Source organism: Pieris napi, chromosome 1, assembly GCF_905475465.1.
Source record: "Pieris napi chromosome 1, ilPieNapi1.2, whole genome shotgun sequence".
Taxonomy (NCBI): domain Eukaryota; kingdom Metazoa; phylum Arthropoda; class Insecta; order Lepidoptera; family Pieridae; genus Pieris; species Pieris napi.
This window is the reverse complement of record NC_062234.1, coordinates 13,503,448-13,519,877: the sequence shown is the minus strand read 5'-3', so window position 1 is coordinate 13,519,877 and position 16,430 is coordinate 13,503,448. Positions and strand designations below refer to the sequence as shown.

The window sequence follows — 16,430 nt, the reverse complement described above, 5'->3', positions numbered from 1 at the left end:
ATTGTTACTTACTCACTAATCAATCAATGGACTGTATTTGTCTGATTAATAAAATTATTATTATTATGATAAGTTCAACCTAGGTAAATAAATAAATCAGGTGCGCACAGCCTTTTAAGGTCTGGGCCTCAGATTTATTTGTATCTGATTCATGATCGTTTGTCTATCTAATAGGCAAGTAGGTGATTAGCCTCCTGTGCCTGCCACACTCTAAGGTTTCCTTACGATGTTTTCCTTCACCGTTCCAGCGAATGTTAAATGCGCACATAGAAAGAAAGTCCATTGGTGCACAGCCGGGGATCGAACCTACAACCTAACGGATTAGAGTCGCACGCTGAAGCCAACACTGCTCTGCTGCTACGCAACACAGGTAACCCAACCCAAAACGCAATTTTAGTATTATTAATACAAATACAAATCAATGTAAATTATTATAATAATTAAAATAAGCAATATCATCATTCACATTTACCCCCCGTAGGTTTATTACAGATGTTCGTAAATAATTTTAAGCAAATATTTGTAAAACGTGACAAATAAATCAGCTTTATATCGTAAAGAAACTACTGGGCCAAATAAAATGCCCTTTTGGGTTATTGCAACACTTTGCAATGCACTTTTGCACCTGTCACGTTGGTATTCTACTTCTTAGAATTAGATCGGTGATCTTGCATATTTATTATTATTATACAATTGACGTAATTAAATGGCAACTGGCGTGGCTTTCGAGCGATCTCTTCCAGGTATAATAAGGTTCGATGTAGGGAATCAAGTAAACACGTCCATCTCGTATATATCTTAATAATTAGTACATTTATCTTATAGACTAAAGCGTTACATATAACATACACGTATGTTTTAGGTATCTTATTTTATAGAGACACCATACAGGCAACCACTGTGAGATTTTTTTAAATTAGATAAGGTAAGCAAGAAGTGATAAAATACATAAGACATAGATAGTTATTTAGACAAAACTAATGGAACGAAACAAAGCAATTAAAACATTTGTGAAGAGTGATTAGGAGAATATTAAAATATTACATACTTGAAAATAATAAAATCTATGCTAGCTAGCATAGATTTACCTTTTTTTCATATCGTGTTCTACGTCAAAACTTAAATTAAGGTAGTAACGGATAAACTTTTATTGAAAATTATAAAATTATTAATTTTCACATACAACAACGTTTTAATAGGCCGGCAACGCACTCGCGAGCCATTGAGCGTGTCCGTTAGCTATCACTTAACATCAGATGAGCCTCCTGCCCGTTTGCCCTCTATTCTATGGAGAATAAAACATACCGTGTAGTAAAAAGTCCCGCTTCTGAATTTCACCCTTAAAGTACACCAACATTTCTTTCTTCTGTCCATTACTGCCCTGCGATTCTGTAACTCACTTTTCGAACTCACACAGCGGTTTTCGCATCGGCGGTCGCTCTCAAATCAGTCGTGAAGCAGTCATTTTATGATTTGGAAAAGGTAAGGGAGCTTGTAGTTTATTGTTTATCAGAATGCCAAATCATAAAATGACTGCTTCACGACTGATTTGAGAGCGACCGCCGATGCGAAAACCGCTGTGTGAGTTCGAAAAGTGAGTTACAGAATCGCAGGGCAGGTCGGCCCTCAGCATCATGAACGGAGTCGTTTCTTTAAATTGAAATAATTATTAGTGGATTATATTTTAATAAAGTTATAAAGTAAATTAACTGTCTGTATACAAGCGGCGATTGCTTAATAACAAAAATTTAAGAAGACAGAAGAAAATAATTTAACACGTAATTTTGAATAAGTTTATGTGAAAACAAGTCGTAAAATAAAAATATCATAAACAGTGATTGGACTTGAAATTATATAAATCTTATTGAAAGTATGATATTTTAAAACGAAATACTTATTTCGAGCACAATACAGACCATTACTATTAGGTCCTTACAATATATGAAATTGACGTTTTGCCGTACTGGCCACTTTGACCATAAATCCTCTTTGGTTAGGTATTCCAAATTCAATTTTATACAGCTATTGTCTGCATTTATTTATAAAATCCTAATAGTATGTGCCAGAGATATTTCTGCCCGTTATATCTTTTCCACTATAAGCAATGGGGATTAGCTTTCTGACACGCTTTGTCGATTTAGATAAGTCGGGTGTGATTCTGAGAAAGATTTAAGGCGGAAACATACTACTAAAACGCGATGCGACGTGTCGTGTCGACACCCGATTTTCTTTTTCATTTGGCCTTTTTGAAGGGAAACTTCTTTAGGCGCATGAGGGTAAATTTTTTACGGAACGTCACGAAGATGTGCAGCGATTTTGTCAAAAGGGAGAGAGCGATTGAGACCGATTGAGAGAGAGTGAGAAGGGTGAAACCTTATAGAAATTTTATTTTTGAAATAAAAATTTTGAAATATTAGTATTTTATATTTTTGGCAAAATAATTTATTGAAATTTGAAATAACGAATTGTAAATTAAAATGCCACGTGTTTTTAGAATCAAAGAAATAAATTTAATTTTATTATTTCCATTAATTTTCGACACTTAATATTATATATTATACTGGTTGTCAGTAATAAAGGCTTAGTAAAAAAACTACTATTGACTATGAAATTTGGTTAAGAAGTGTAGCTCCAGATTGCGAAACATGGTAAAATTTTGGAACATTACTAAATTTGCTTTATTGTTAGAATATAAGCACGGTTTAGGTACTAAAGTTTAAGGTAAATTAAACATACAATTTACCTGTCATTTTGTCGAAAGTTGACTCCCTTGGATAAACAAATGTTTTGTGGGTAGCCCTGATACCTTAACAGGTTTGCAAGGTCTTTATTTCTATTATACAAACATGCATAGATTATTAAATACATCTTAGCGTCATCAAATGTCACCCCTATGTCAATGTCGCACTTAGAATAAGTGGCGTAAAATAAAAATGTCTGCCATTTATGAGAGATTATTTAGAGAAATAGACTTAGTACATACTATAAAGTAATCCTATCTTACCAGTTCTAAAAAGGCCGGCAACGCACTTGCGAGCCTTCTGGCAATGTGAGTGTCCATAGGCGGCAGTATCACTTAACATTAGATGAGCCTCCTGCCCGTTTGCTATGTATTAAATCAGTATCTGTTTCATGATCATTTGTCAATCTAATAAGCAAGTAGGTGATCAGCATCCTGTGCCCACACGCCGTTTTCCTCACTATGGTTTCCTTCACCGTTCGAGCGAAAGTTAAATGTGCACATAGAAAGAAATTCCATTAGCCAGGGATCGATCCTACGACCTTAGGGATGAGAGTGGCATGCTGAAGCCACTAGGCCAACACTGCTACACATACTATACATCATATAAAATGACCTAGTTTATTACAAAAAGGCATAATTCTCACACGGTTTATTTAATTCTCGGTTTACGAAAGACATAACTTGTACTTACGAGAAAAAATTAAATGTCCTAACCTTGATAAAAAGCAACAATATTACAGCTAAAGAATTTTTTCCTACGTTCACTTGCATTACTTGCCACTGGACCCAACATAAATATATTTGAGGCTGTCCTTATAACAAGTTCTGTAAGTGGCATCAAAAGTCAGTAAATTCATTTCTTATAAACCATTAATAGTAAAAGTTACAAGTAAAAATACTTATACATTTCGTGCAATGCATTAAGTTTGCCCTTGGCAATGAAATACCGAAGCCGTCCAGCTAGTGAACTGATAAGAATGCTATGAAACTAGTTCTTGTAGGAAAAGGTACAAAATACTTGCTTTGCCATACTACTCGTAGGTCTAAAGGTGCGAACCTTGTTTGTGCAAGATCAAGTACTATTTGCAGGACTTGGGAGTCACTTCTGTTAAACTCTAAACTTGGATTTAGCTTTCGATAATTAGACAAAAATAATATTATGTAATTACAATGCACAATTCACAACAAAACCAGACTATACAATCTGTCCAAATATCTATACCTAGTTATATTATAAAGATTAGATTGTTTTTTCTATATTTGTAATAAATCAACTCAAAAACCGATTTAAGAAATGTTTTGTGATCGTGAAATATGGGTAAAAAAAATTCACAAATTACTTCAGACCTGAATTGTACAACGTTATTTAAAACGATGTTTAATAATCATTATCTTCTATTTGTAAATACGAGACGTATGACAAGAATAAATTAGTCTATACGTCTCATTCTGTCAAATTGTATTTACAGTGTGATGAAGAGTGATGTCGAGTTAAAGTGAATTTAATTGTAACATAGTAATTTTTTTCTGATTCTCTATAAATAAATTACTTTGCGTGTGCCCACGAGTGTAAGTGCGGGCTCCTATTTCACCATGCCTCCTGCTGATCGAGGACAAATCTTTGTTTTTATTTTTTTTTAGTATTTGCTTAAGATGTCATGTGGAATATGTGTAGTGGTAGCTCCTTACAAATATTATGTAAAACAAAACACTTGTCGATTAAAAAGAGTGGCGGAGAGTTTAAGTGTACATTGCGTTACCTAAATGAATAAATGATTTTGATTTCTTAAGAGAAATATTCAGTGTGGCGTATGCTGTTAAAATACAGAGAAGAATTTCCATACAATTAAATATATTTATAAATTAACTTTGTTATTGAAGAGCTGGGAACCAAGACACAGGTATTTTTTACTTAAAAGGGTTCCTAAATCCTACATTATAATGATAATGTTTTGAGGTGAAAGTAGTAGTTACCAATAGTAGTTAAATTATGTATTGATATTTGTCCGAGACCAGAAACTAATGTACCTTGGCGGAGGCAAAAATTATGAGGAAAGTGTTCTCTAAAGGTGAAAGTGTTGAAGCCTAATTAGATTTATTTTTGTTTTAAATGTAATTAATTTGAAACAAGAAAATATATCATTAAAAATACCTTCACACAATAATAAGAGGAAAAACGGTAATTGATTTATTCTTGGAAACACTCAGCTTTCGTGCGATTAATAGTATGCTGATATTAACGCTTAAAAGTTCTTTGGAAACCTTTTCATACGTTATTATAATTATTTCCAGTAATATGAATATTGTGTTTTTTTTATTATATTTATATATATAATTATAACAATTATTCTCCTAAATTATGTAAAAATAATGAAATTTAATTAAATTGATATTGTTCCTTAATATTGATCCTTGTGGGAAAATTCCCTTAAAATCAAAATTTAAGGTACATATTTTCGGTTTTCTTTATTTTTAAACAAATATACAATCATACTACATCTCATGAAGTACTTCTCTCCCCAATTGCTCGGCTCGTGTTGTGTTGATTTAATGTATGTTATGACCAAATAAATTTTCTTTCTTTTTTCTTTCATCACACTCTCTCTCACTCTCTCTTTAATCGGCAGCTTATGTCTGTGCGTCGTGGTCAGCAAGGAAGCATCTGGAGCGGACTATTTGTGTCCACCAGTTTCTGACCAGCGCCTCTTTTGTGACAGTGTACAGTTTTGAGGACGATGAGTTTTTCACTTCACTTCATCGCAATACAGTGAGGAAAAGTCAGGTTTAAAGAAATGTATTATCATTAAAAACATTAATGGAGGGAAAAAAACAAAGTAAACTTGATCATATTATTTTTTTAGAAAATAAATTATACTAATTTTTTTGATTATTTTTATCGACCAGTTAAATATATTTCTTTGCAAGATCCCTTCCGCAGGTGAAGGCCTGCTTCAAGTATCTTCAGGTATATAATCTGCTCTATGGCCTATTTTGGCGTTTAGATCCCCCATAACTATATATGTAATATGTGCAAGATCCAAGGCTCGATAAAAGTTTTCTTATCATTCTTTAATTATTATTATTACCATGTAAGTAGGTTAAGAATATTGTAAAACTCTACACAAAAAGTCTATTTATTATAAATTATTAGATTATCTTTTTTAATAAATGGTTTGACATTTAATTTATATTTAAAAAAATATAAAACTCTTTCTACAACAAGCACATAGTTTGAACCACGCGATCTAACTTGATAGTACATGTCTAGCAGTAAAGCCGCAAAACTTAATATGCCTATTAATTAACCGCGACCGCACACAAACATTTCTACAATAGTATTCTCAATAATATAAAATTAAACTAATTATTGTTGGTCTAGTGGCTACACCGTGCGACTCTCATCCCTGAGGTCGTTCGATCCCCGGCTATGCAATGGACTTTCTATGTGCGTATTAACATTCGCTCGAACGGTGAAGGAAAACATCGTAAGGAAACCGGCCTTAGACCAAAAAGTCGAAGTGTGTCAGGCACGGGAGGCTGACCACCTACTTGCCTATTAGACAAATAATAATGTAACAGATACAGAAATCTAAGTTTAACTTCAATAAATTATGCAACATTTAATCAAAAAACTATAATTAAATAACAAGCCACTCATCAATATTTATTAAAATTTTGACCTATGACATAACAAAATTAATTTATCAAAAAAATATGTTCACGAAACGAGTCGTCTACATAATTTTTGTTGATTCAAGTCAAGTTGATTATTTCAAAAGTGCGAACATTTCTCCAGACAAAGCAAGGTCGTATTTTTTTATACTTTGAAGCCCAAAGCTAAAACATTATATTAAGAAAAATCTTAACACAGAAAGGATACAACTTTCTCTCGCTTTCACTTATTAATGAAGGTGTGAATTTTAAATAAAACATTAACCTCATTATTACAGTAAATAAGAAATTATTTTTAAATATACGTGATTATAATGGCTTATAGTTTTGAATGAGATATCTTCTGCCTTTATGCTAATGTGTAGTTGAATAAATTGTATACGAGATTTAGATAATTACTTACATAATGGGGGTTCAAATACAAATTGGTAGCTTTAGAGCGGTTCGTTTTGGAGCTGTTTAACTAATTAGGAGTTTTTATCGGTTTAACGCTTTACTTTATCAATTTTTAAAACTGTTGTTTTATTAATTATGATGTTAGCATAAACAGTAAATTGATTTATTTAAGAATTTCATCACTCATAACTCACGTTTTTTAAATTAAAAAAAAATAGTTTTCCGCAAAACTAAATAGACATTTTTATTGATAAAACGGTAGACGTAAACGATAGACGGATAAAACGGTCTTTATCGGTTCTTGAAACTTTTATAAAAGCTAAAATTATAAAGTAATTTATTTAAGAACTGCATCGGTCATATCTCGCGTTTATAAAACAAAATAACTCGTTTTCCGCAAAACCGCCCCCTATGATGTAATTACTAATTAAATAACAATTTTTATTTGTAAAATAGTTAATCGGTTAACATTTACCGGTTCTTAAAACTGACATAGCGCAAAAACTAAAGTAATTTATTGATCTTACAACACTACTTACTCGCGTTTACAAAAAACTCATGTTTCCGTAAACCCGCCCCATATAATGCAATTACTAAGAAAAACACAATGCAAATATATCACGTACGCATAAATGCTTTAAATATTTTACCGTGTAATGCGTTTACAAGAAACTACGCAGTTGGATAATTTATTCCGACAATTAATAAGATGTTTTATTGCTCACATGAGCGCATCAATTGAGCCAATTTAAACGCTATTTATACATTATAACAAGTACCCTATAAAGATCAACTACTCTGTATGTATGTTTTATATAACTAGAAGGAAAGTATGGCTGCACCTTACTAAGGAAGATTCAGGTTAAGTTACGCCTGCGTAAAATATGCCCATCAATCTTCAATTGATAAATTTGCTACTCTTCGTGGGTGATCCAGTGGCATGTCGACTTAGAGTCCTTCAAGGAAAGAGCGTAACATTTCGCTCTTCAATCCAAACTTAAAAGACCTATAAACTTGCGGGCTATGCGCGGTATAATCACTTAATATCAGAAGAGTCTCTGGCTCTTTGGCGCCCCGATTTTTAAAAAAATGTGGCACATACGTGCCCGGCAGCTTGGGGTAGCTGATATATTGGGAGTGATTTGCTTACCTAATACTGTCATGTTCTTGGAGTTGAGTTGTGGATTGTTAACGAAAATCTTTCTTTGGTCAGTCCACTTCGTACAAATTGACAGCAAGAGATGTCACAGTTTCTGGCTGGATTACATTTTTGAACATCCGTTTTGTTTTATCTGAAGAGTATATTTCTAATTGCTATATTCATTGCTGGTGTTTCTTTGTATTTATCGTGTTTTTCTTACATATATAATATATAAAAAATTTTTTTTGTAAAATAAAAGCAGAAAATCGTAAAAATAACCACGTATAATGTTTTACAGCTCTTGAACCTAAATTAATCTTGATATACATTTTAATATTTATAATTTTGCCGTTTTTATAAAAAGGCGGTAGTTTCACAGAATTCACAAATAGACATTTCTACTTATTTATTTATTTACACTTCGTTACTATAATTTACAAAATCATTTATATAAAAAACAAAAAAAAGCAGGTTACATAAGTTATTAGGCAACAGGCGGCCTCATCGCGATTTCTTCCAGACAACCCTAATATGGAGCAATAAAAATAGAAACACCTAAAGAAGTAATTAATTAACAAAAAAAAAACTCAAAAATCATGTAACTATAACTAAAATTACATAAAGTAAAATCTAAAGAAAAAATATAAATAATAATGTGTATAAACAAAAATGTAAAAGCTAATCCAAACGTTAATTGAGTCCCAATTAATATATATATGTTAACGTAAAATTGTAAACACCGTTAGATTGTAATCTATCTCGCGAGATTATAAACTGTCGAAAGATTGTGAACCTCAGCGTACTGCTTACAATTTAACGTATTATTATTCGGTAGATTGTACTAAACTAACTTAGTTATCATTCAAACTTCTTTGGTCAATTACAGATTAATTTTACTTCCCAACAATTTCATATAACTACCGAATAATAATACGTTAATTTGTAAGCAGTTCGTTGAGGTTCACAATCTTTCGACAGTTTACAATCTCGCGAGATAGATTACAATCTAACGGTTTTTACAATTTTACGGTGACATATATAAGTAGTAGCTAATTACGAAGCAGAAGAAAAATTATCAAAAAGAATATTTTATACTATAAGATTTTATACATATACATAGGCTTGATGTAGTCGTAGAGATATTTTGGTGTTTATTTTATACAGATATAAAATCTAAAGAGTTTCATTTATTTACACAAATACAGTATTTACAATTTTCTTAACCTATAAAGTAATAATAAAAATAATTAAAAATAAATAAAATGAAAATTAAAACAAATTTAAAAAGTTTGGCCCCTGTGGCAGTGTACCTTTAACGCTGGCAGCATTTCCTCGCTGTATTGCGAGACTTATTCTTTGAGCCAGGAAAGTGCCAGCTCTGCGGTCACCGGTACTATCTACCAGGCGCCAACTTAAATCTTTAATAAGCGCCTGTGCACTTGAACCCCACGGCCCAAGAGTCTCTACTCCAAAGGGAACAAAATTGAAGTTGGAGGAAAGACTCTTATATTTGTGCCGTTTGTTATTTTCTGCCTGCTCTGCGGCCGCGCCAGCTTTTTGGCTTGTCCGAAGGAGATGAGACGGGGCAAAGGTGTCTACACAGGTAGCATCCCATACTAAACCCCGTCCCATTTTCCAAGGGATCAAAGACATTCCATCTGGCCGCTTGCCATCGTCTCTTGCGATGCCTGAGAGTTTAAGAGTTTCATGTTAATTATAAGTTTAAGTAATATTTGCAATACACACCGATTCTACTGTGTGTGTACTTGCTCACATGTGCCACACGATGCACTAATGTATTCGTAATGTGTAAAGCAATATAACGTGTTATAACGCACGATGCGTCTTCAATTTAATATAAGAAATGCAATTACAAGTCATATGATTTACGTATGCTATTTTATGTACCCAGTTAAGCAAAGCAAATAAAAATAAATTTCGTTTTCCTTTGTTCTCCAGATCTCAGTTCGAATGGAGCCCCGTCCCTACTCCGTCTGTCACATTTAGCCATGGACATCACATCTCATATTTACCTATATGTGTATATCATTATATAGATTGTGAAGCTTTAATAACTACTTGTGTGGACTCTTTTGCCCTGTCTCCTCTCCCTCGGACAAGAAAAAAAGCTGGGGCGGCCGCAGAACAGGCGGAAAATATAAGAGTCTTTCCTCCAACTTCGATTTTGTTCCCTTTAGAGACTCTTGGGCCATGGGATTCTAGTGCGCAGGCGCTAAATTAATATTTAAGGTTATTAGATAGTACCGGTGACCCCAGAGTTGGTGCGTTCCTCGCTCGACGAATAGGTATCGCAATACAGCGAGGAAATGCTGCCAGCGTTAAAGATACACTGGCACATAGACCAAACTTTTTAAATTTGTTTTAATTTTCTTTTTATTAATTTTTAATTATTTTTACTATGTAGGTTATAAAAATTGTAAATACTGTATATTTGATTGTTAAGATTACTCATAAAATGGGCGTTAATAAAAACTCAACATAAATATTCAAATTCAATTTCTTTCATTCCTCCCTCAGAAGAGCAACCCGCGGATCCTGTTATCTGTTAGTTAATAAAATAAATAAATAAAATAAAAGTTTTAAAGTATAAATTTTATCCAAGTAGCTACATAATATTATCTGTATTACTAAGACATTACTATAATAGGCGTATTTAAATCGAGATTAGTTCCTTGTATCATCGATTGACATCATTCGAGACTTATTAAGCAGTCGTCGCAGACTTTGATGGATTGTCTGCATTGCCATTGAATGTCTCCTTGACTTAATCTTTAAAAAGCTTTATATTTTGGAGGTCACACGTCAAACAAAACAACGGTGACAAAAAACTAAATCTATACAAATTCACTATGTAGTTAATATATATTAAAGAAGGATAGTGCCACCGTGGTTTTTATTTCCTGTCTGTTTTAGGGAATGAAGAACTTCAGTGTGCTCTACATTCGGAGAGCTTAGTTCTCCTCTTCTATTCTCTTCAATAGTCCCTCAAATAGCTGGACTCAAAGAAGAGCTGAACCAATGTTGGTTCTGTACCGACATCTGCGATATAAAAATAATACCGTGACGTCCGAATCGCACTATTCAAGTCAGTGCACGAACTCGGTGGTTAGACAGGTGAACAGTCCTCGCTTTTACCAGGCATTAGTAGTGCGCAGGGTGACCGTTTAGTGGTAAGTTATTTGCATAGGCCTTTACCCCCACACTCCCCACGTATCTACACTGCGTATCCCGGCTTGGGTGTCAGTTAAATGATTTCCCATCGTTAAAAATAGGTAACCTAACTTGTCATCTGATAAAAGCTAATCTCCGGGTGTTTAATAACCTGAAAATAAACACATGAATACTTGAATTATTAAACACGCTATTTTCTATATTTACATCTTAAAACTAGTGCCGAAAAGTGCTAATCTAAAATTCAAATTCACTAAACCTGGAAGTGCGATAAAGGTCAATGTAAATTCATAGCCATTGTAACGGATAAGGAAGTGATTTTGACCACAACTAATTTGAAATATTGCATGTTGCTCCATCAGATTTGGTGTTGACGTAATGTGTTCGTGTTATCTGATAAATTCGTTCTATTAAAATCTCCTAAATCTTGTAATTACGTGGTTCAATGCACTTCCAAAATATTTATTAAATAAATAAATAATCAGGGATAATGGTCAAAGAATCTTTCATATTGGCAGTTTTGGAATTTACTCGCAACAAAAGTGCAAATATTTCCTCTTTATAATATTAGTATCGATAATTTATATATTTTTTAAGCCACATAAATGTATCATTGTATCACTAGTCATTCGAACACGACATGTAAATGGAAAATGCATTCATATTTGTTAAAACAGCTTAACTTACCACAAAACTAATTAAATGATTAGTAATTCGACTTAAAGTCCTTCTAATCATACTGTCTATTTCGTGATCCATAACATAACGATTGAGATCTATCGTGACGGAGATTTTCTCAAAGTAAATGTATATAATGACCTTGACTTTAAACAACCTTGAGAAGGCTGTTGAAGAGGAATGTTTCCAGTTATTTCTTATGCATTTACGATAATAATAGTGAACATATTGGTTCCGTAATGGGCCATGGAGCAGACATTTTGTTTTCAAAGTTTCGTCTACTTTTAGTCAGGAAACGCAACTACGCAGGCTTACACCGTGTGCATTTATTATTTAACTCTAAGTTTGTTTCCCGTACCACCAAAATGTATCGAAATTTGACATACAAGTCGTTTCTAAATATTGAAGATATTGATTAACCGGCCATATATAAGGCTAATACATTTTTTCATCTGGTATTATTAAATAAAAAGCAATTCTTAAGCGGCAAGCAGATGAAGCCTTCGTCGAGCTTTGGTTCTAAGACAATCCGGTACCCTTAATGTGTAGAACATTAACACGTCACTGTACCATCATTTATCAATTACACATAGTAAGCACTTTTAGTGTACCGCCGGGATTTGAATGCATGATCTCAATGTTAACCAACTGTCGTAGATCACTCTATGGGTTACATAATTTTTTTTTATAGAACAGGGGGCAAACGGGCAGAAGGCTCATCTGGTGTTAAGTGATACCGCTGCCTTTGGACACTCTCGATGCCAGAGGGCTCGCAAGTGCCTTGCAGGCAGTTTAAGAATTGTTACGCTCTTTTCTAGAAGGACCATAAGTCGAATTGGTTCGGAAATACTTCAGTGGGCAGCTGGTTCCACATTTCAGTGCCTTAGTCCCTTTGATTTGTTTCTCTCTATTAATATATTAGAGGAGTGTTGGCCTAGTGGCTCCAGCGTGCCTCATTCCTGAGGTCGTAGGTTCGATCCCTGCACCAATGGATTTTTTTCTATGTGCGCATTTAACAGTCCCTCGAACGGTGAAGGCAAACATCATGAGGAAACCGACATGCCTTAGAGCCAAAAAGTCGACGGCCTGTGTCAGGCACAGGTGGCTGATCACCTACTTGCCTATTGAAAATGATCATGTCATTCTGTATCAGAAATCTGAGATCCCAGACCCAAAGAGATTGTAGCGCCACTGATTTATTTTTATTAATATGTTACGACTATATGTTATACGACTTTTAAACTAAGTCCTTCTCATAACTACACAATAAGTTTTTATAAGAGATGCCTAAAAGAGATCGTCTATTTAGATCGGCTGCGTATTTTTTGCATTATAGTACATTGCCCGTTGTTTTATTGTCATAGACCTTGTTACACGAAGTCTTAATTATCTAACAATTACAGACCAGTTTCTACTTAGGAATGTCACCACAATTACGCTAGCAAATTGATGTTTATCTATTTAATAAAATTGCGGAACAACTGTTAGGCCTATGAGAAAATTTTGAACACAAAAAATTATTTTAAGAAAACTAAGCGCCTCTATTTGTGTAATGTGCGTTTTCGTAAAGAAAAGGGACAGCTACTTTCGCTAAATAATTAGTTCTTAAGAATAAACTCATATTACTATATTATTATTATTATTATATTACTAATATTTTATTTACACAGTTATTTATTTATCTAAAAATATCACTTAACGTTTACCATTGCGTCGGTCGAAGTATATCAGAATAATAAAAAAAACTAAAAACCTCATTATTTATACAGTATTTACAATTTTCTTAACGTACATAGTAATAAAAAAAATTAATAAAAAGAAAGTTAAAACAAATTTAAAAAGTTTTGTGTACCTTTTACACACTTCACTTTCATTATTTATTAAATTTGAGAACGAAGATTGTTGTCCAACTTGCTGTGATATTCTTTAATAGATATATCTCTATACGGCCGATAGAGCGTTTATGCATAAATAATATAAGAGCTGAGGAATTATTGATAACATAAATACAGTAGGAACGCAATTTAACGAGTAATTAGGGCTTGGCCTAATTAAATCACAGAATATTTTAACAATGTTAATAAAAATACCATTTTAATGTTTATATTAATTACATGACTAATTGAAGTACAACTTTAAGTTATATTTTTAAACTTTATGCTGTTACCGGGTATAATACTTATTTATCCTGGCAATACATTCATACCAAGTCATTGAAATTTGAAATTTCAATTAAAGAATAGGATGTAAATGTCCAGGAGAAGAGAATTTACATAATGGCAATCACAAGATGGAAAAAGGAAAAGAGGAATACAGAGCAAAAGATGGGCAGACGATATAAAGATAATAGGAGGCACAACACAACAAGAAGAGCTAACATTAGAAAATAATGGAAGCAGCTGGAAGAGGCCTATGACAACACGCTGATCATTGGATTAAGTTAGGTTATATGTAACTTAAACAAATGTCATATATTACGAAGGGTGTGAGCAATAAACGCTTAATAATAATAATGTCATTGAAAAAACGCCTGAATGAAGACTATTGAATGAGTTGCTAACCTTAATTAATTGGACTCTAAACAAATCACTAGACAAGGAAGGAAAATTAACTAAAGGCCATACTGGAACCTCGTTAAATGATGCATAGATAAAATTTACTACGACAATTAAAGTTTGTACAACTTAATTTATTATTATTTTTGAGATTCTCTTCATAAGTTCTAAAGTTTTACTTCTACGCCCCAGGCGGCCGTTTCCTCTGGATCCGCTCTTAGATTTTTTCTAATTTATCTGTTGTTAATAAAACAATTATGTACATCAATTAGCATGTAACACAAATGGTTTTGATATATAATCAAATAAAAATAAATAACTTTCAAGTAGCGAGACTAAATGTTAAAGTTTGTTATAAATTCTGGGAAATTCCCTTGGATTTCCATATCAACAAAAAGTCGGCAAAAACGAAGTGTAACTTGTATGCTTATTTGTTTCTTTTTATCGGAATTTAGGAAGAAACTACACTTAAATTACATCGGAAAATATACCTGAACATGTCCCGCTTGGTGAATTTATTTATTTATTTAGTTATTAAGCTTACGACATCACACACAGTACTTAATCTACTAATTATTTTACAAAATCTAAAATGTGTGACAATTAAAGAATGATGAACTGTAAAAATGTTGTTTATCTTATAGTGTACAATGACTTTAATAGTAACGTGTATTATTATCACTATACAATATGGTTTTATTTTGTAGTAATAATCTAAAGAATCTGAACATAAATGTTCAAAAATAAAATTTAATATTATACATTAATGTTTGTCTTAATATGAAACTTATTTTATAAATAAATAAAATACGTTTTCTCAGAATCTTTCCTAACAATAACAGTGTCAGCTAAGTAGTCGTAATTTTCGTTCGCGAGAACTCGGTCATTTAATATAAATTTTCATACTTAACAGTTGTTTGCAACAGATAATTAATATTCCAAATAGTGCAGTGGGTTAGAAGGTTAAAAGCGTAATAAGTACTTATACAAACATATAATACAGTAAACTTTCTAAATATTTACCGTTTTTGTATTCAAATAATTTCATTTAAATGTTACGCGATTTTCTTTTGTTAATTTTTTACATACGTCCTCATACTAATCGATGCCAAGATTTTTTCGACTTCTTTAAAAATAATCGTTATATTTCAGTCAATTTACAATTAATCATAACGAATTATACACCAAAACCTTCCTCAGGAATAACACTATTAATGGTTACATTAAACCGTACGAACATGTAAAGATTTATTCGAATTATTTCGCAAAATTTTGTATTGTTTTGTTAAGTGATATTGGACGCTGTCATTACATTTACGGGTCTGTTGCTGGGGAGTTGAAGAATTGGCACGTTCCTTTCCTACGAGGGTGTATCTTAGATGTATTGTTTGGTTGTAGCTAAAAGTACAATGTAAAAAAGTTCGACTATACCTTCACAACTGAGCTAGGCTCTGCCATAGTAGGAGACAAATTAATTTAACACTAACAGTCCAATCGATTTCCGTCAGACTGAGTTAACAAGTCATGTTTCTTGCTGCCTCAAAAATAATGTTTCCCATCTAGAACTTAGTCTCTTTTCTAAGTACTTAATTTTTTTAACATTAATGATTTTACTATAGGTACAAGCTATCGTGCACTACAATTTATATTGAGGTTCATTTAATAAAAAATAAATCAGCGGCGTTACAACCTTTTTACCTCTGGGCTTTAGATTTCTGTTTCATGATTACTTATCAATCTAATAGGCAAGTAAGTGATCATCCTTCTGTGCTTGACACACGCCGTCGGCTTTTTGGTTCTAAAACAAGCCACACGAACGGTGCAGGAGCAATGCGCACTTAGACAGAAAGTCCATTGGTGCACAGCCGAGGCTCAACCTATGATCTCATGGATGAGAGTCGCACGCTGAAGCCACTAGGCCAACACTGCCCTGCGATTCTGTAACTCACTTTTTACTTTTTCTGTAACACACAGAGCGACCGCCGATGCGAAAACCGGTGAGTTCGAAAAGTGAGTTACAGAATCACAGGGCTGGTCCATTTTATTAAATAAT

The 16,430-nt window shown here is 33.0% G+C and overlaps 2 long non-coding RNA genes across 2 annotated transcripts; both read right to left on the bottom strand.

The window, feature by feature from the left end:
• Positions 1-1,617: 1,617 nt before the first annotated feature.
• On the bottom strand, positions 1,618-10,045 carry LOC125063357. The gene is made up of 4 exons (XR_007119510.1): positions 9,699-10,045; positions 7,962-8,103; positions 2,744-2,833; positions 1,618-1,650 (listed from the first exon to the last, which is right to left on the bottom strand). It is a non-coding gene; the product is annotated as an uncharacterized LOC125063357 (long non-coding RNA).
• Positions 10,046-10,550: 505 nt separating this feature from the next.
• Positions 10,551-11,585, bottom strand: LOC125053185. Its single transcript, XR_007117541.1, has 2 exons — positions 11,404-11,585; positions 10,551-11,295 (listed from the first exon to the last, which is right to left on the bottom strand). It is a non-coding gene; the product is annotated as an uncharacterized LOC125053185 (long non-coding RNA).
• Positions 11,586-16,430: the final 4,845 nt, after the last annotated feature.